Genomic DNA, 13,555 nt, shown 5'->3' with positions numbered 1-13,555 from the left:
TAGACTCTACCTGCTTTTATACACATTCTAGCTCACCCAAGACTGCTTTTCCGGGTGAGCTGAACATGACATTCAACAGATTTAAGTAACAGTTGGATTTGGATAACAAACTATCTTCTTTGCCTCCCTTGGACTTCACAATCTACTCTCCTCATGAAGCAGAATCACTGATTCACATGCAGAGGGAAGTGGGGGAGGGCAAAGAGAAGCCCACATGGTGGAAAATAAATGGCTCCATTAAGGCTCCACAGGATGCTGTAAGAAATTTTGAGGAAACCACCCTCCTTACAGCATACTACAGTACACAACAGCTGAGAAGCCATTTCTCCAACACCCACATCCCCTTCCCAGCCTCTAGCAACAGCCCCACAGACTCCACCTCCCCCTCCAGCCTCCCCACCACCTCCAAAACACACTCCTCAGAGGCCTTGAGTATAGCTGCTGGGAATCACTGCAAAGGCTGTTTCACACCACCGCTGCAAATGGAATGAAGTCCCAGTGAAAGCTATTATTTGGACCTTTCTACAAGTAGGATCACCTGCTGGTGAGGACAGAACCCACCAACTTACTTCTGAGAGACCAAAGTTAAGTTTCACCTCCTCTGCCAAGCACTGCCACGCTTTATTTACAAAGGTACTGATAGTCTTCACAAGTTCCTTGTGAACAAACCAAATCTGAAGCAGCCAACTATATTTAGTCTACATTTGCTATGAAACACGTCTAATAGGGCAGGAGTTTCAATTCTTTGAAGTAGCCTTCCCATTCAGAAATCTTTACTTCTGATCAAAGCTGCTAGGTTTTGTCACTAGACCAACAGCAAGTTTCAATTCTAGAACTCTGCATCACATGACATTAAAAGTTACTCTTTGCAAGAGGCAAAGGCTCTCAAGGAAGGAAACCTCTAGAATTGACAGGTATGCCCTCAACACCACCATCAAGGGAACACTAAACTATTCCTTGCAAACACTGCAAGTACTTCCACCTGCAAGGAGAAAAGCAAAGCAGGTGACAGTCTGCAGAGTTTGTAGTTGCAAGATGCCCAACCTGACATTTTTGCTTGCTTTCTTTTCTGGGGAAATAAGCTTGACCACTGGACTTTAACCACAGAAAGGACTCCTGAACTGATGAGAATGAAGAAATGCAGAAAGAGGAAAGATCCAGCCCTGTGAGGGCTCTGTCTTTTGAGCACGGTAATGCTCAACACCCACTGCACACTCCTGGGAGCAGGCTATAGAGCTCACCTACAAACCAATCGACAGATGATGATATGCAGAGGGATCCCAGTTCACTTCTACAAGTGTTCATCCAAGCCTACAGGAAAAATGCAGAAGGTTTGAGACTGGTGAATTAAGACCTATGCTATTCAAATGTGAAAGACATTGCAAAAAAAAAAAAAAAAAAGGGTACACAGTGTACAATGAGACTCTTAGACTTTGCAGAAACCTAGAAAAATCTGAGGGGACTGAACAGGGGACATGCATGTTACTCCCTTAGTATCATTGATATTAGGAGGGTCTGGTTCATGGGATTAGCCAATGTTAAGGGTTGGAATTATTTTTTTAGATATTACTAAATAATTAAAGGTCTGCAAGCACCTTTATTTCAAAAGAATCCTCTGCTTCTTTAGACAAGACATGTTTAAATCCCCATTTCCTATACCAATTTTTTTCCCTTCCACTATTATATGCCAGGAAAAAAGTATGAGGGGAAAAAAGGGTATCAGAGGAATGAACCAGTCTTGAAGAACTTCAGAGACATTGTTAACACCATCAGCAGTTCTTTTTGAAACCACACCTGAACTGCAGGCTGCTTTGTATAGGTGACTCCCATAAGAAATTGTTTACCAACAGTCAAACCAGAGCTCTAGAAGCCTTCTGGAAGGGTTCTGGCTTACCGCCAGCTGGGTAATACAATTATGTTGACTTGAGAAGTGTTAGGCCCCTCCCCAACAATGCTTGGCTTACTCTCCTCACAAGTAGCCAGTAGACTTCAGGCAAGCCTGTCATTTCACTAGAATCAAGTTGGAGAAGGCGAGTCTTTAAGTAGCATAAACACGGGCAATAAAGGCTGCAGCTGCCACAGATCTATCTGGTCTGTTTTCTTTCATTTGAGTGCTGAGATACATTTTCTGAAATAATTGACAGCCATATGCTTCCTTACAGCCGGCTCTCCTGTGCCTTACATGGAAAGCATTTATTCTAAGACAGACAGGAAGAAAAGGTTAGATCAGATTTTAGTTGTGGGATCTTTTCATGCTGTGCAATAAAAAGCCCACTGACCTCATGCTGCTTCTTCCCCCGCTGCATGCACTTCCCTCATCCACTCATCCAATGAAAGCCTCTTGGATGAAACATCATTTCTTATCCCCTTCTCTTTAGCACATGTTTTTTAACATCTTTTTTCATACATAACAGCTAGCTGTTGTGACTCACTGCGGAAATCATTGCAGGGGAAGAGATGCAGACAGGAAGCCTGAAGCACATGCCAAAGGATAAACTTTTGCTTCAGACAGGTATGTGACTAGGCAAGAAAAGCCCTTGACAAGCACTTCTTGCCTCATCAGCATTTGCCGGGCAAAAGGAGTCAGAAATCGGAGCCTAGGAATCAGACCACACTGTGCTAGGTGCTGTATAAACACAGAACAAAAACAACCAATGCTACAAAGATATCCTGAGCTACCATCACACGGAGAGAAACCACCTCTAATCTGAACCACAACTGGTTCCTCGTCATCTTACTCTAACAGCAGGTTCTTGCTGTGTAACACCCAAAGAAATCCAGAGCTATTTAGTCTACTGCAAACATGCAATAAAATCTGCACCATGCCTGTTCTTAATGCTTTCTTTGTTCATTACAGTGGATTCAGAAGATTGAAAAGGAAATTAAAAGGTCATTCAGATACACGAGCTATTTCAATCCCAGAACATGCCAATAATTTGGCTCAGAAGCAGGAATCAAAGAGCAAGACTGCTTGGAAACAGGCCTCCCTCAAATTCTTAACATTAAAAATTTTAACTCCCTTTTTATTTTCATAGCTACAGTCACTGACATGAGCTTGATACTCACTAATTTATAAAAGCAGATTTATGAAAGGAGTGAAGACTAACACTTCCCTTGTCAATGGCTCCCCTCTCCAGTTCGCAGCTCTTTCCCTCTGTCTTCAAGTCTTAACACAGTCTCACCTCTGCTTTCATTTCTTTCATTCCTTCTCAAGATTACTGCCACACCTCCTTACCCCCTCTCTGCACACACTCCACATGCCGCACGAAAGAGCCTTCCCTCTCCCACAGTTCCTTGTGCTATTTCCTCAGCTGAACTCATTAACAACGTCTCCAGGACTTCCCATGACTGGAAAAAATTGCCCCTGGGCATACAGGAATGAGTTTGTAAGGTTTTGAGGGCAGTTACTTTGTGCATTTTGCAAAGGTCCTGTGCAGCCGCAGCATTAGCAGTCTAGTGAGACTTGTGCAGGCACACCAGCCCCTCGACAAGGGCTGAGCTGTACTCACTTTTTGGAGCTCAGTGCAGAGATGAGCTCCATACTGGTAATGGAGGCTACATTCCTTCATGCAAGGGGTTATTCACCACCCTACAGATAGCTGCATTAGGCTTCCCTAAACAACCACAGCTGGGAACACAGGAATCTCCTGCTCCAGGGAAAAAGGAACAAACTGGCTCCTCTCCCATGCCAGATGTACTTTCAGACAGCATGCAGGTTTTGTGGTGGGGGTTTTGGGAGGGGAAGGTGGGAGTGGAGGGTGTTTTTTGGATTATTTTAACTGTCCCCAGTTTAGTCATACCTCCTTAAGAGACAGAACCCATGCACAAGCATACATTCAGCAGCAGCTCTTGATCTCAGCAAAGGAGGGGGTGTATCTTTCAAAGCTTGATACTAAGCCAAAGCATGCCTGCAGCACAGACAATGGGGTGCTGCAATGGCACTGGGAACTAAACTACTGAAAGCAGTGGGACAGAGAACACAAGTTCACTACATAACATCTGCAGTCATCTTGCACGCTGATCTTGTCCATTGGAGTTCAAGCTTCCCCCCCTCCCTTGTTTGTTTAAAGGGCGTACATTCTGGCAACACCTCATACTGTGGTAACTTTTTAAATACAAACAAGACCATTAAGAAGAGATCTCTGTCTCTTCTTCATGTCTTACATTTATCTGGCCTTTCTTGTGTTTTACCACCCCTAGTACAGCTGTTCCTCTGTTGATTAGGGACAAAGACGAAATCACTGCCTCCATGCATTCTTGTAACAGGCCCCAGAGGGATTCTCAGAGAACCCAAGCCTGTTCCCAAACACAGTTATCAGTGGGTTTCACTCCTGTGGTTTTGTCTTCTACTAAGAGCAGCATTAAAATTTTAGAACAATCTATCATAACTGAATAACTCTACCATTAATCTCAACATCCTCAAACACACCCTTCCTCCCTCAGGGTCCTCTAGGTTTCAGTCTCCTACACAAGCAGATGCTTAAAACAGCATGGCCCATTGACCATAGTTTGCAACTACCTGCAAGTTACAGTATTTTGCAGTTAAAGCTGCCTGCAAGACCACCTTGTCTCATGATATGTAGCAACTACAAGCCCTCACATGCTAAGCAGCACTGTACAAACACCATCACAGGTGACTTACAACCAAACAGAAAACAACCAGCCCAAGAGCACGCAGAAACAAGTCTTCCAGAAAGGACTAGTGGTTTCTAAGCACGAACGAGGTCAGCTCTATACCACTGTTTTCTTCAGTGCACGGTCTCAGGCAAGCTGCTTGCACCCCGAGATAAATCACCTCCCCAACTCTGCTTCCTTCATCACAAAGCCAGAATCTCACCTTTAGAGGCTCATGCTTTCCCCAAAGGGGAATCAACCCACGCACTGCCATAAGCCTTCCAAAGTAAAGCAAGAGACACATCAGTGGTCACAAGACCTGTGCCAGTGCCTCTTCTCAGTTATCACATTAACCAGCAAGAACAAAACGCCCACACCCACACTTTGACTGTTCCACAGTCATTTATGTATGCAGAAAGTTGGTATCTGCATTCTCTCAAAAAGCAAAGACAAAACCTAGTATTTCTTTCACCTTAAGCAATCCCATCACCGCATACCTCACTAAACTATGGAAAAGGTTTTCTTGTTAAATCATGGCAGCTTCTTTGATATTAACTGCAAATCCTCCCTGCAATTCTGGAAATGTTAAAAAGAAAAAATATCTACCACCACATTCTTGCTTGACATCCTTCTTAGTAAATACGTCAATACTGACATATGCTTATCTTTACACAGAAGACTAGCAGGCAGGGGAAAGGAAGAAATTTTGACCAAGGCTAGACTTAGAGGGAAAGGAGGAGTCATCTTCATCTATACCCAGAGAAGAAGCCTACAAAACTGTTCATAACCCTGCCTGTTCCAGCTGCACGTGTGATAGAGTGAACACAGGTCAGCATGGCAGCGCGGGCTCAGCCAGCCTCTGACACTGCCTTACAGTGACAAAGCAATGTGCCCCTTCTCGCCTGAGGATTCCTAAAAATACATGAAATGAGAGTTACGATTTATGAAGAGCTGAGTCAGTCTCACTAGCAATGACTGGTTTCTCCTAGTGTTGTATCAAGTGCTTCATAAACCATGCAAACAAAGACACAACAAAGAACAACTGTTTCTGGGTGCAATCCTCCAATTCCTGCATCCAGACTGTGGGATACCCTGGGCTATCTGGCACTCATGGACTTTTGTCTGTTGCAATCCACCAATGTACGCCTACTCTCCATTACTGAACTGGAACAGCAGCTCATGAGTACACAAGAGGACAAATGACTATACTGGCAGGGAGAATATGGAAAACAACCACTTACATGCAAAAATATCCCCATTCTCTCACTAAAACAACGCTGCCCTGAGATATAAAGCAATGCAGATTTGTACAGAAGTTGCATTCCCCAGCAAAGCCAAACTACCACAAAGAAGGCGCGGTGGAACATTTTGTTTTATGTTGAAGAACAAAGTGCTGAGGCCATAAGTAACACCGAAACAGAAGGAGAAACTATTTGGCTGAGCATACTGACCCAGAACGCAGGGTTTGGTTACCACCTATATACACACATGCATCAGATCCACAACGCAAGTAACATTTCATGCAGCCCCCACTTTATTTGTAGTTTAGAAATTCAGGGCAATAACCTGAAACACTGGAGCTGAACACCATTACAGCCCACTGCAGACAGGCTAGAAAGAAAACAGAGAATTTTTATAACAAAGCAAAACACAGCAAGAGAGGAACATCTGCCACTCTTACCAGGAATACCATATGGTCATTATCTGAGGTATGGAGAATGAGTTCATTCATATTTAAAAGCAAAAGTAACAGGTCACTCCTTCCAAGATAAGAGGAAAAAAACACCTGTTCCCATGTCCCAGGCCCATCAGCCCCAGCTTAGGCTTGGCTTTCTGAAGAACTGGTGCTGCCAGTATTCTGGCCCAGACAGTCAAGCTTAGAGCACTTTTTATGACAGGATGCCTGAATGAGGAGAATGAGAACAAACCTGCATAAGTTTTGCTTAGCCCTAACACAAGCCTGGTTATCCACAACCCAGTCAGAGCTGCAAGAATGAAAGACCAGTTTTGTCACCAGCAGATTACAGTAACACTCTGGAGCTCTGAGACACCTGGCAACTGTAAGCATAGTTAGTGCTGTAAATCTCAACTGCTATTGTGATAACAGCTTCAGTTCCTGAAAGCCCTGCCCCAAACTTCGACCAGCACAGCTGGTTCAGAGCAGAGCACCCAAGCACACATCCTTGTTCAACATGACACCACACTGTCCTGGTTTCAGCTGGGACAGGGTTAATTTTCTTCTTCATAGCTGGCGCAGTGATGTGGTTTGGATTTGGTGTAAGAACAAGGCTGACAGCACACTGACGGGTTTGGTTGTTGCTACGTAAAGGTTATACTAAACCAAGGGCCCTTCAGTTTCTTGGGCCCTGCCAGCAAGAGGGCCGGAGGGGCACAAGAAATTGGGAAGGGACACAGCCAGGACAGCTGACCTGAACTGCCAAAGGGATATTCCATACCATAAAACATCATGCTGAGTATATGCTGGGGGAAGGAGGAGCAGGGGGGACACACACTCGGCATTATGGCGTTTGTCTTCCCAAGTAACTATTATGCATACTGGGGCCTGACTTTCCTGGAGGTGGCTGAACACCTGCCTGCCAATGGAAAGTGGTGGATGAATTCCTTGTTTTGCTTTGCTTGCGTGCGCAGCTTTTGCTTTACCTTTTGAACTGTCTTTATCTCAACTGACGAGTTTCCCCACTTTTACTCTTCCAATCCTCTCTGCCATCCCATTGTGAGAGGAGTGGGCAAGTAGTTGCACGGTGCTTGGTTGCCAGCCAGGGTTAAACCATGACACAGACACATGGCAGCAACATTTTCTAGTATCTTGCAGAACACGGGCACACTAGCTGAGAAAGCTTCTACTTCAGCAGTGCTACCCCACACATAGGTCTGCCATGCAGCGAAGTTATAAGGCAAGAGGGGCAATTTTAATGCATCCTCATTACCTCTTAAAGAAAACCAACAGATCAATAAGGTCTTTTTCTATTTGAGCACCTGTTGCTGGGTATCATTTAGTTGTGAAAGTCTTGCATCAGGAGATAAGACCCACGATACCAGCAAAATCCTTCAACAGCTTTCAAGACATAGCACACAAGTTAATTCACCTATTGTAAGAGTACCTCAGTCCCAACAAGGTCTTGTCATATTTGCCGATTCTTCATTCTTCCCAAACCTGAAACCACACTTACTCTCTGCAATTCAAGTATTCACTTTGTCAGTTGAGTTTTCATTGCAAGAGACTGACAGCAAAAAGGATTAGAAGGATTTTGCAGCAGCGCTGAGCAGCCTAAGCCACAAAGAGAACACAGTATAAAAGCCTACTCTGACAATCAGGTGCCAGGAGTAAGTAAAATAGAAAACGACAGGCCAGATGAAGTAGTGCCAGCATTACTTCCCAGATTCATCCAGGTCACAACATGTCTCAGCTTCCCCTCTCCATCCCTTTAAAAACTCCAGTCTGAGTCCAGGCATACTACTGCCCTGACCACACATCTCACTTTGTATTCACTCTCTGCCTGTGGAAAGGAATTCAGGCAAGAAACCCAGAGAGGAACACTCCTACACACAGAGCAATCCACAAGTGTCTCCAACAGAGCCAAGCGTTTGCTTACAGGAAGACAAAAAGGCAGCCTCCCAGGTACCTGGTGTATAGCTCTCATGTGGAATTCAAGCCCACTGCTGAGACAGCAAGGCTTTTTCAGCCTCCTCACAAGCAGTAAAGGGAAAGGGAAAAGCAATGCAGCACTGAAGAGAGACAGACAGCAACTGTCTAGTTAACAGCCTCACAGCCAGGAAGTGCCAGAGGGAAAGAGAGATGCAATTATCTGAATTTTTAGGTATTGCCAGGCCAAGTACTTAGTAAGAGAGGTGGCTAACAGTCTCATCTTAGGACCAGAAACTCCATCCTTATGCTTATAAAAGCCAGCTTTTGCTAAATTTGTAGGAAAAGTGTCATTTTCTTCCATGTTTTGCCCTCCTTATAGATGTCTTTTACTGATGATCTTACTACAAAAGGATACACTTCACACCAGAGAGCAGCAGAAACAATGCACTCATGTAGTCTAACAACCTCCCACAGAAGCTGAAAGCTAGATGCAGGGTTCTGACTTTAAAGCCTTCTGCAACTCGGGCTTCTGCACACAGCTTATATTATTATTATTTAAGATTCTCCATGCCACCAGAAGTTACTCCCAAATCAATTTCTAGCAAGATCTATAGTCTACATTTCTTCCATGTGAAAAGGAAGACCTATTGCCAGCAAAAGCATCACAAAATTAAATAAATTTTCAGACACAGGGAGCAATCAATAGTCTGGGAAATCAGAAAGGTTATAGCACAATTTTAAGCAAGCCAAAGGCCTCTGGGAGAGATTAAATATGGACTTCCATAACAAACATTTCTAGGCTCTTTCTGTCTATTATCATTAACTCTGCTTGTGGCTAACAGCAATCAAACCACAGCAACCTTGTTACTGTTTTCAGAAAAGGAAGATTTCGTGGAGACAAACAAAATCCAAGCTTTTTCCCACGTGGAACTTGAGACTGCCTATCCATTTTAGGATCACCTGAATCCAGAGCTGGACACAGTGTCCCATTTTCACTCTGGGGCATAAAGCAGTGGAAGCCTGAGAAGAGGTCAGAACAGACCAGCAGTTGGGGTTACCCACACAACACAAGCACACAGGACTGCAGGAAGTAGCAGTGGCCAACTTCACTGGCAAGGAGAGACATCGATTACTTCCAGCTGATAAGCAGTTAAGCTTTGCCTCAAAAGACTCACTTTAATTCTAATATTTGTCGTCTATCCAGCAATTAAAGGATTCCCCCCCCCCCCAAATTAAAAGGGGATTCAGTTATTAGAGATGCCCCCAAGCTGCTCTGCCATGGTCTGAAGTTTAGACTCACAATGCTCCATTGCACATCACCTCATACAGCACAGAGAATAAAAACAGAAGCATAGCCAAGCCTTCAAACCTGGAAGGACCAGATTTATGCTGTGGGATATCAAAATTACCATACCTATGTCTATGAGCACACTATGATCTGAAAGGAGAAAGTAACCTTTCACCCTCCAAACTTTTTCATAATCTTACACAAACAGATGCAGAGAATTTTTTCAGACGAGAGAGGATTTCCCAGTTGACCAAGTCCCTTTAGGTATTCACTGCTCATTAGTCATTCAGAAATTCCAGAGCAACAGGGTTTTTTTTGTGTTTTCTGAACACCAAGTATTTCAGCTCTCCTGCCCAATGAAGCGCTTCTGTTTGATGCAAAAGGAGGTAAGGTCTAGCCCAGTGCTACTATTCCAAGAGATCCTCAAATTTACCTTCCCCCAGAACAAAGACAAGTATCAACCTCAAACTTAGGCATTTGATATCTCAAGCCAAAAACACAGGACAAAGTATTCTGGGGTTTTGCTCAATAGAAATTCATACAAATCTTCCTCTGTGGTATAGCTATCACTGCACATTGCATTCTAGATAAACTGAGCGGTTTACTTAATGCCCACTGCAGCAAAATGTGCACCTCTGCAGGCTGCAACACCAACAGGAACAAGACACTGCAGAGGCTACCGCTGGCTCAGCAGCAGAGACCCCTCTCTGCTTCTTTCTATCTTAAGATTTTCCACCCAAGAACAGCATTCCCACATTAAGACTTTGTTTCTCTTTCCAGGCCAAGCAGCAGCCCTGTATTCCCAAAGTGCGGCACTTACCTGAGACTGAATGTCTACATGAATAAAGACTTCTGTGTCTGGCTACAGTGACGCCAGCACCTGCCACACTGCCCTGTGCAGTACAGAAACTCGTCCTCCCTGTGGCCGCCCACGATCCCCACACGTACAAGGTCACCACCTCCCCGTGTGCCAGATGTGGCTGGCACAACCCCACACGAGCAGCTGCAAGCTTGGCAACCTTACAGCCACACACTGGGAAAACCACAGCATAATGAAGTCATGTACGCCACAGTACAAGGCATGCAGCAGCCACGCGTTACACCCTACTACACTGGAAATAGTCATTAACTATCGAAGTAAATCCACATATCATTTTTACTTGATTTTTCGCTTCTGTACTTTAATTTAGCTTTTCTTGTTCCAGAACACATCAGAGAAGCTCCTCCTGAATTACAGAGGGTTACCTCTAAAACACAGGCAAGTTACCCAAGAGCAAGTCTACCCCAACAACATCTTCTCCACAGAAATACCAAGAAAAAAGAATGGCGTTTAAGAGCTTTTAATACCAAAGTGAACTGGACAGAATTTACTTAAAACTTCTTTGGCCCAAATACAGCATAAAGGCAAAAACCTATGGCCAAATAACTCCCATACACCCAGGGGGTACCATCGACAGCATGAGAGACTGCAGTGGTGTTTGAAAACATCATGTTTATATGGATGGAAATGTTTTATTTATTCTAAGACATATGTCCTGGAATACATGCTGTCATCAGAGGGTGAAGGAGGGTGGGAAGGGAGAGAGAAAGATTGTCACATCTGGACAGGCAAAGATGTTGCTACTTGATACAAGACAATACCTCAAGGCAAGAAATCTTCCTTCTTCCCATGTTAAACAAACACAAATCTTGAGAGGACACCTACAACCTCTTACCACTTCATCCTGGATCTAGATTCTCCAAAGACAGTAATAACAAAGGTCCTCAAAGCCCAGACCCCAAGAGCCAGCTGAGTATCACCCAAACATGTGGATCTGAACAGAGAGGCCTTCCCAATCCTCTTCTGAGCCTCCTGTTGTTATCTGGCTAGTTGGGACCCAAGCTCAGTATTTCTCTTGAGGGACACTCACCTACTACATACAGCCCAAACCATTGTGTAACCCATCCAGACCCACCCCTTTCAGCCAGACCTACATAACCTGCGTGCCTGCTCTGAGCAGGAGGCCGGGTCTACAGTAGCTCTAGGGGTCCAACCTCTACTCTGACTTTCCACAACCAAAAATATTCTTTCTCACCAGGAAACTAAATGACGTTGTCTCTTCCAAGAACTAGCTCCTAGACACCAAGACACTGGCAGATTGTTGCAAGGTTTGCCTTCCCAAATTTATTCAGATTATCTTCCTAAGAATAGTTTCACATAAAAGAAACAGGCCAGTTCAGTTTTATTGAACATTTGTATGTGGCTTTTCCCCCCCCCACCTTCCTCCATCCCATGTAACTGGCCTTTAGCTGTAATCTGTGTCCCCATCTATGAACACCGCCTAGCACACTGTAGATTACATCTCCATTACAGACAGATACACAGCAAGGAAACTGATCTACCCTTAAAAACTGCACATACACCGGTGTGCAAAAATTCACATGTGGTCAAAACAAGCTCATCTAGCTTATTGTTCCATTTCCTGCTGATGCTAGAGGCTTTGATAGGCAGGAAGCATGTAGAGAAGCCCAGGCAACAACTACGTAACATTCATGGCACTATACAAAGCTTGCATTAATGCTGCCTACGCTAATCATCTTTCTTAACCTCCTGGGTTTTTTTCCTGAGAGACTAGTAGAGCCTCAGCCTCCAGACTTATCAGTCTCTGTTCTCACAGGCAACGTAAGTTAAATACCTTTCTCAGCATCCAGTTCCTGAGTAGCATGCACAGTGTCACACTCGCCAAGGGATTCCACATACTGTTTGCAATGTTCTTACTTTCCTTCCCTTCCCCAAAAAGGGTAGAAGATCTCCACAATAGTCTTTCAAATATCAGGTAGAGTGTAACAGCAATCACCTTCACAGTGCAAGTCTGAAATAGCTACTGAACTAGTGGGCTCATCCCAGTATAACTTAATGAGTTAAGCCAACTTCAAAAAGCCTGCTGAAAATATCTTAGTGGCTCCTCCTTAACCTCGCCCACCTCTAAAAAATTGCTTCAACTTGAAAAACAGGCTGCCTGGTATACTTACAGCAAATTCTACCATCATCACATTTTTGGCTCTATAGCCAAAAAGGAGACAGAAAAGAACTCAAAGACAAGAAAGGCTACGATAATCATGAGTCCTAGAGAAAAAAAACAAACTAGATAGAATTACTGATTTTACATTTAACATTGATCTTTATGGCTTGGAACACAAAAAAACCCCTACGTACTCTTTAACCATCCCATAAAATTCACCACTTGTGGGGATTAATCAAACTGAGCACCCAGCATGAGGTGCTGAAAGGCAAGAAAGCATTGCCTTGAACTTCTCAGAGCAGCTAGACAGTGCCCAGCTATATCTTCACAGAATTTAGGATACGCACATGTCCTTTTTATGACACAGCACTGTATTGTCTAAACTGAATAATCTCTCTCAACAGCTTTGAGTAATACTTCAGGTAGAAACAGGGTGCAAAATTCCCCTAGGTACTGGGAGACTGTTAAACAGTTGGCATAAAAAAAGAAAAATCAATGTACACTTGAGACAGCAGAAATCAGTTATGCAGCAATTAAATGCACAATGCAGGAGGAGCATAAAATATTAGCTTGCTTCAGCAAATAGGGTCACTTGCCACCAAGTACCTCAGATGAAAAAGAAATTATCACATATCTCAAATTCAGCCAGGCTTGTCTGGAACAACACTCGGACACGTGCAGCCCACACATCATCCTGTAAGAAGCACTATTTCTGACTCAAGTCCTCCTTTTTAGTCAGCACCAACCAATGCACTAGCATAACGCTGGGAGACAGTGAAAAGACCAGGCAAAAGGTACACAGATCAACCAAAGCAACAGACATTGACTCAAAAGGGGCAACCAAGGACTATTTTCTCAGCCATGTTGCCAGAGGTCAGAAGCGTATTAGTGCTAACTGTTAACATCCAGTGGTTCAAATGCTTCAATTCCTTCCAACTCCAGTGTTCAGGACCTTTCAAAAGTCTTGCAAGTACAATATACATCTTCTTTCCCACCTCCCTGTGCTACCTCAGACTTTATGCAGGGCAACCTGTTTTTACTTTA

At 44.0% G+C, this 13,555-nt stretch overlaps 1 protein-coding gene across 6 annotated transcripts in view; it reads right to left on the bottom strand.

Annotated features, from left to right (window-relative positions):
* The window catches only part of SUSD6 (sushi domain containing 6), an 87,648-nt gene that overhangs the window by 61,523 nt on the left and 12,570 nt on the right, over positions 1–13,555 (bottom strand). Inside the window, exon 3 of one of the 6 annotated variants that reach the window (XM_080396535.1) lies at positions 1,242–1,311. The exons of the other annotated variants lie outside the window; for them this stretch is intronic. The gene's annotated coding sequence lies outside the window, so the exon portion shown is untranslated. The remainder of the gene's footprint in view (positions 1–1,241; positions 1,312–13,555) is intronic. 6 annotated transcript variants of the gene reach the window in all.

Source organism: Falco punctatus, assembly GCF_963210335.1.
Source record: "Falco punctatus genome assembly, chromosome: 7".
NCBI classification, from domain to species: Eukaryota; Metazoa; Chordata; class Aves; order Falconiformes; family Falconidae; genus Falco; species Falco punctatus.
This window is presented reverse-complemented; position numbering and strand designations above follow the sequence as displayed.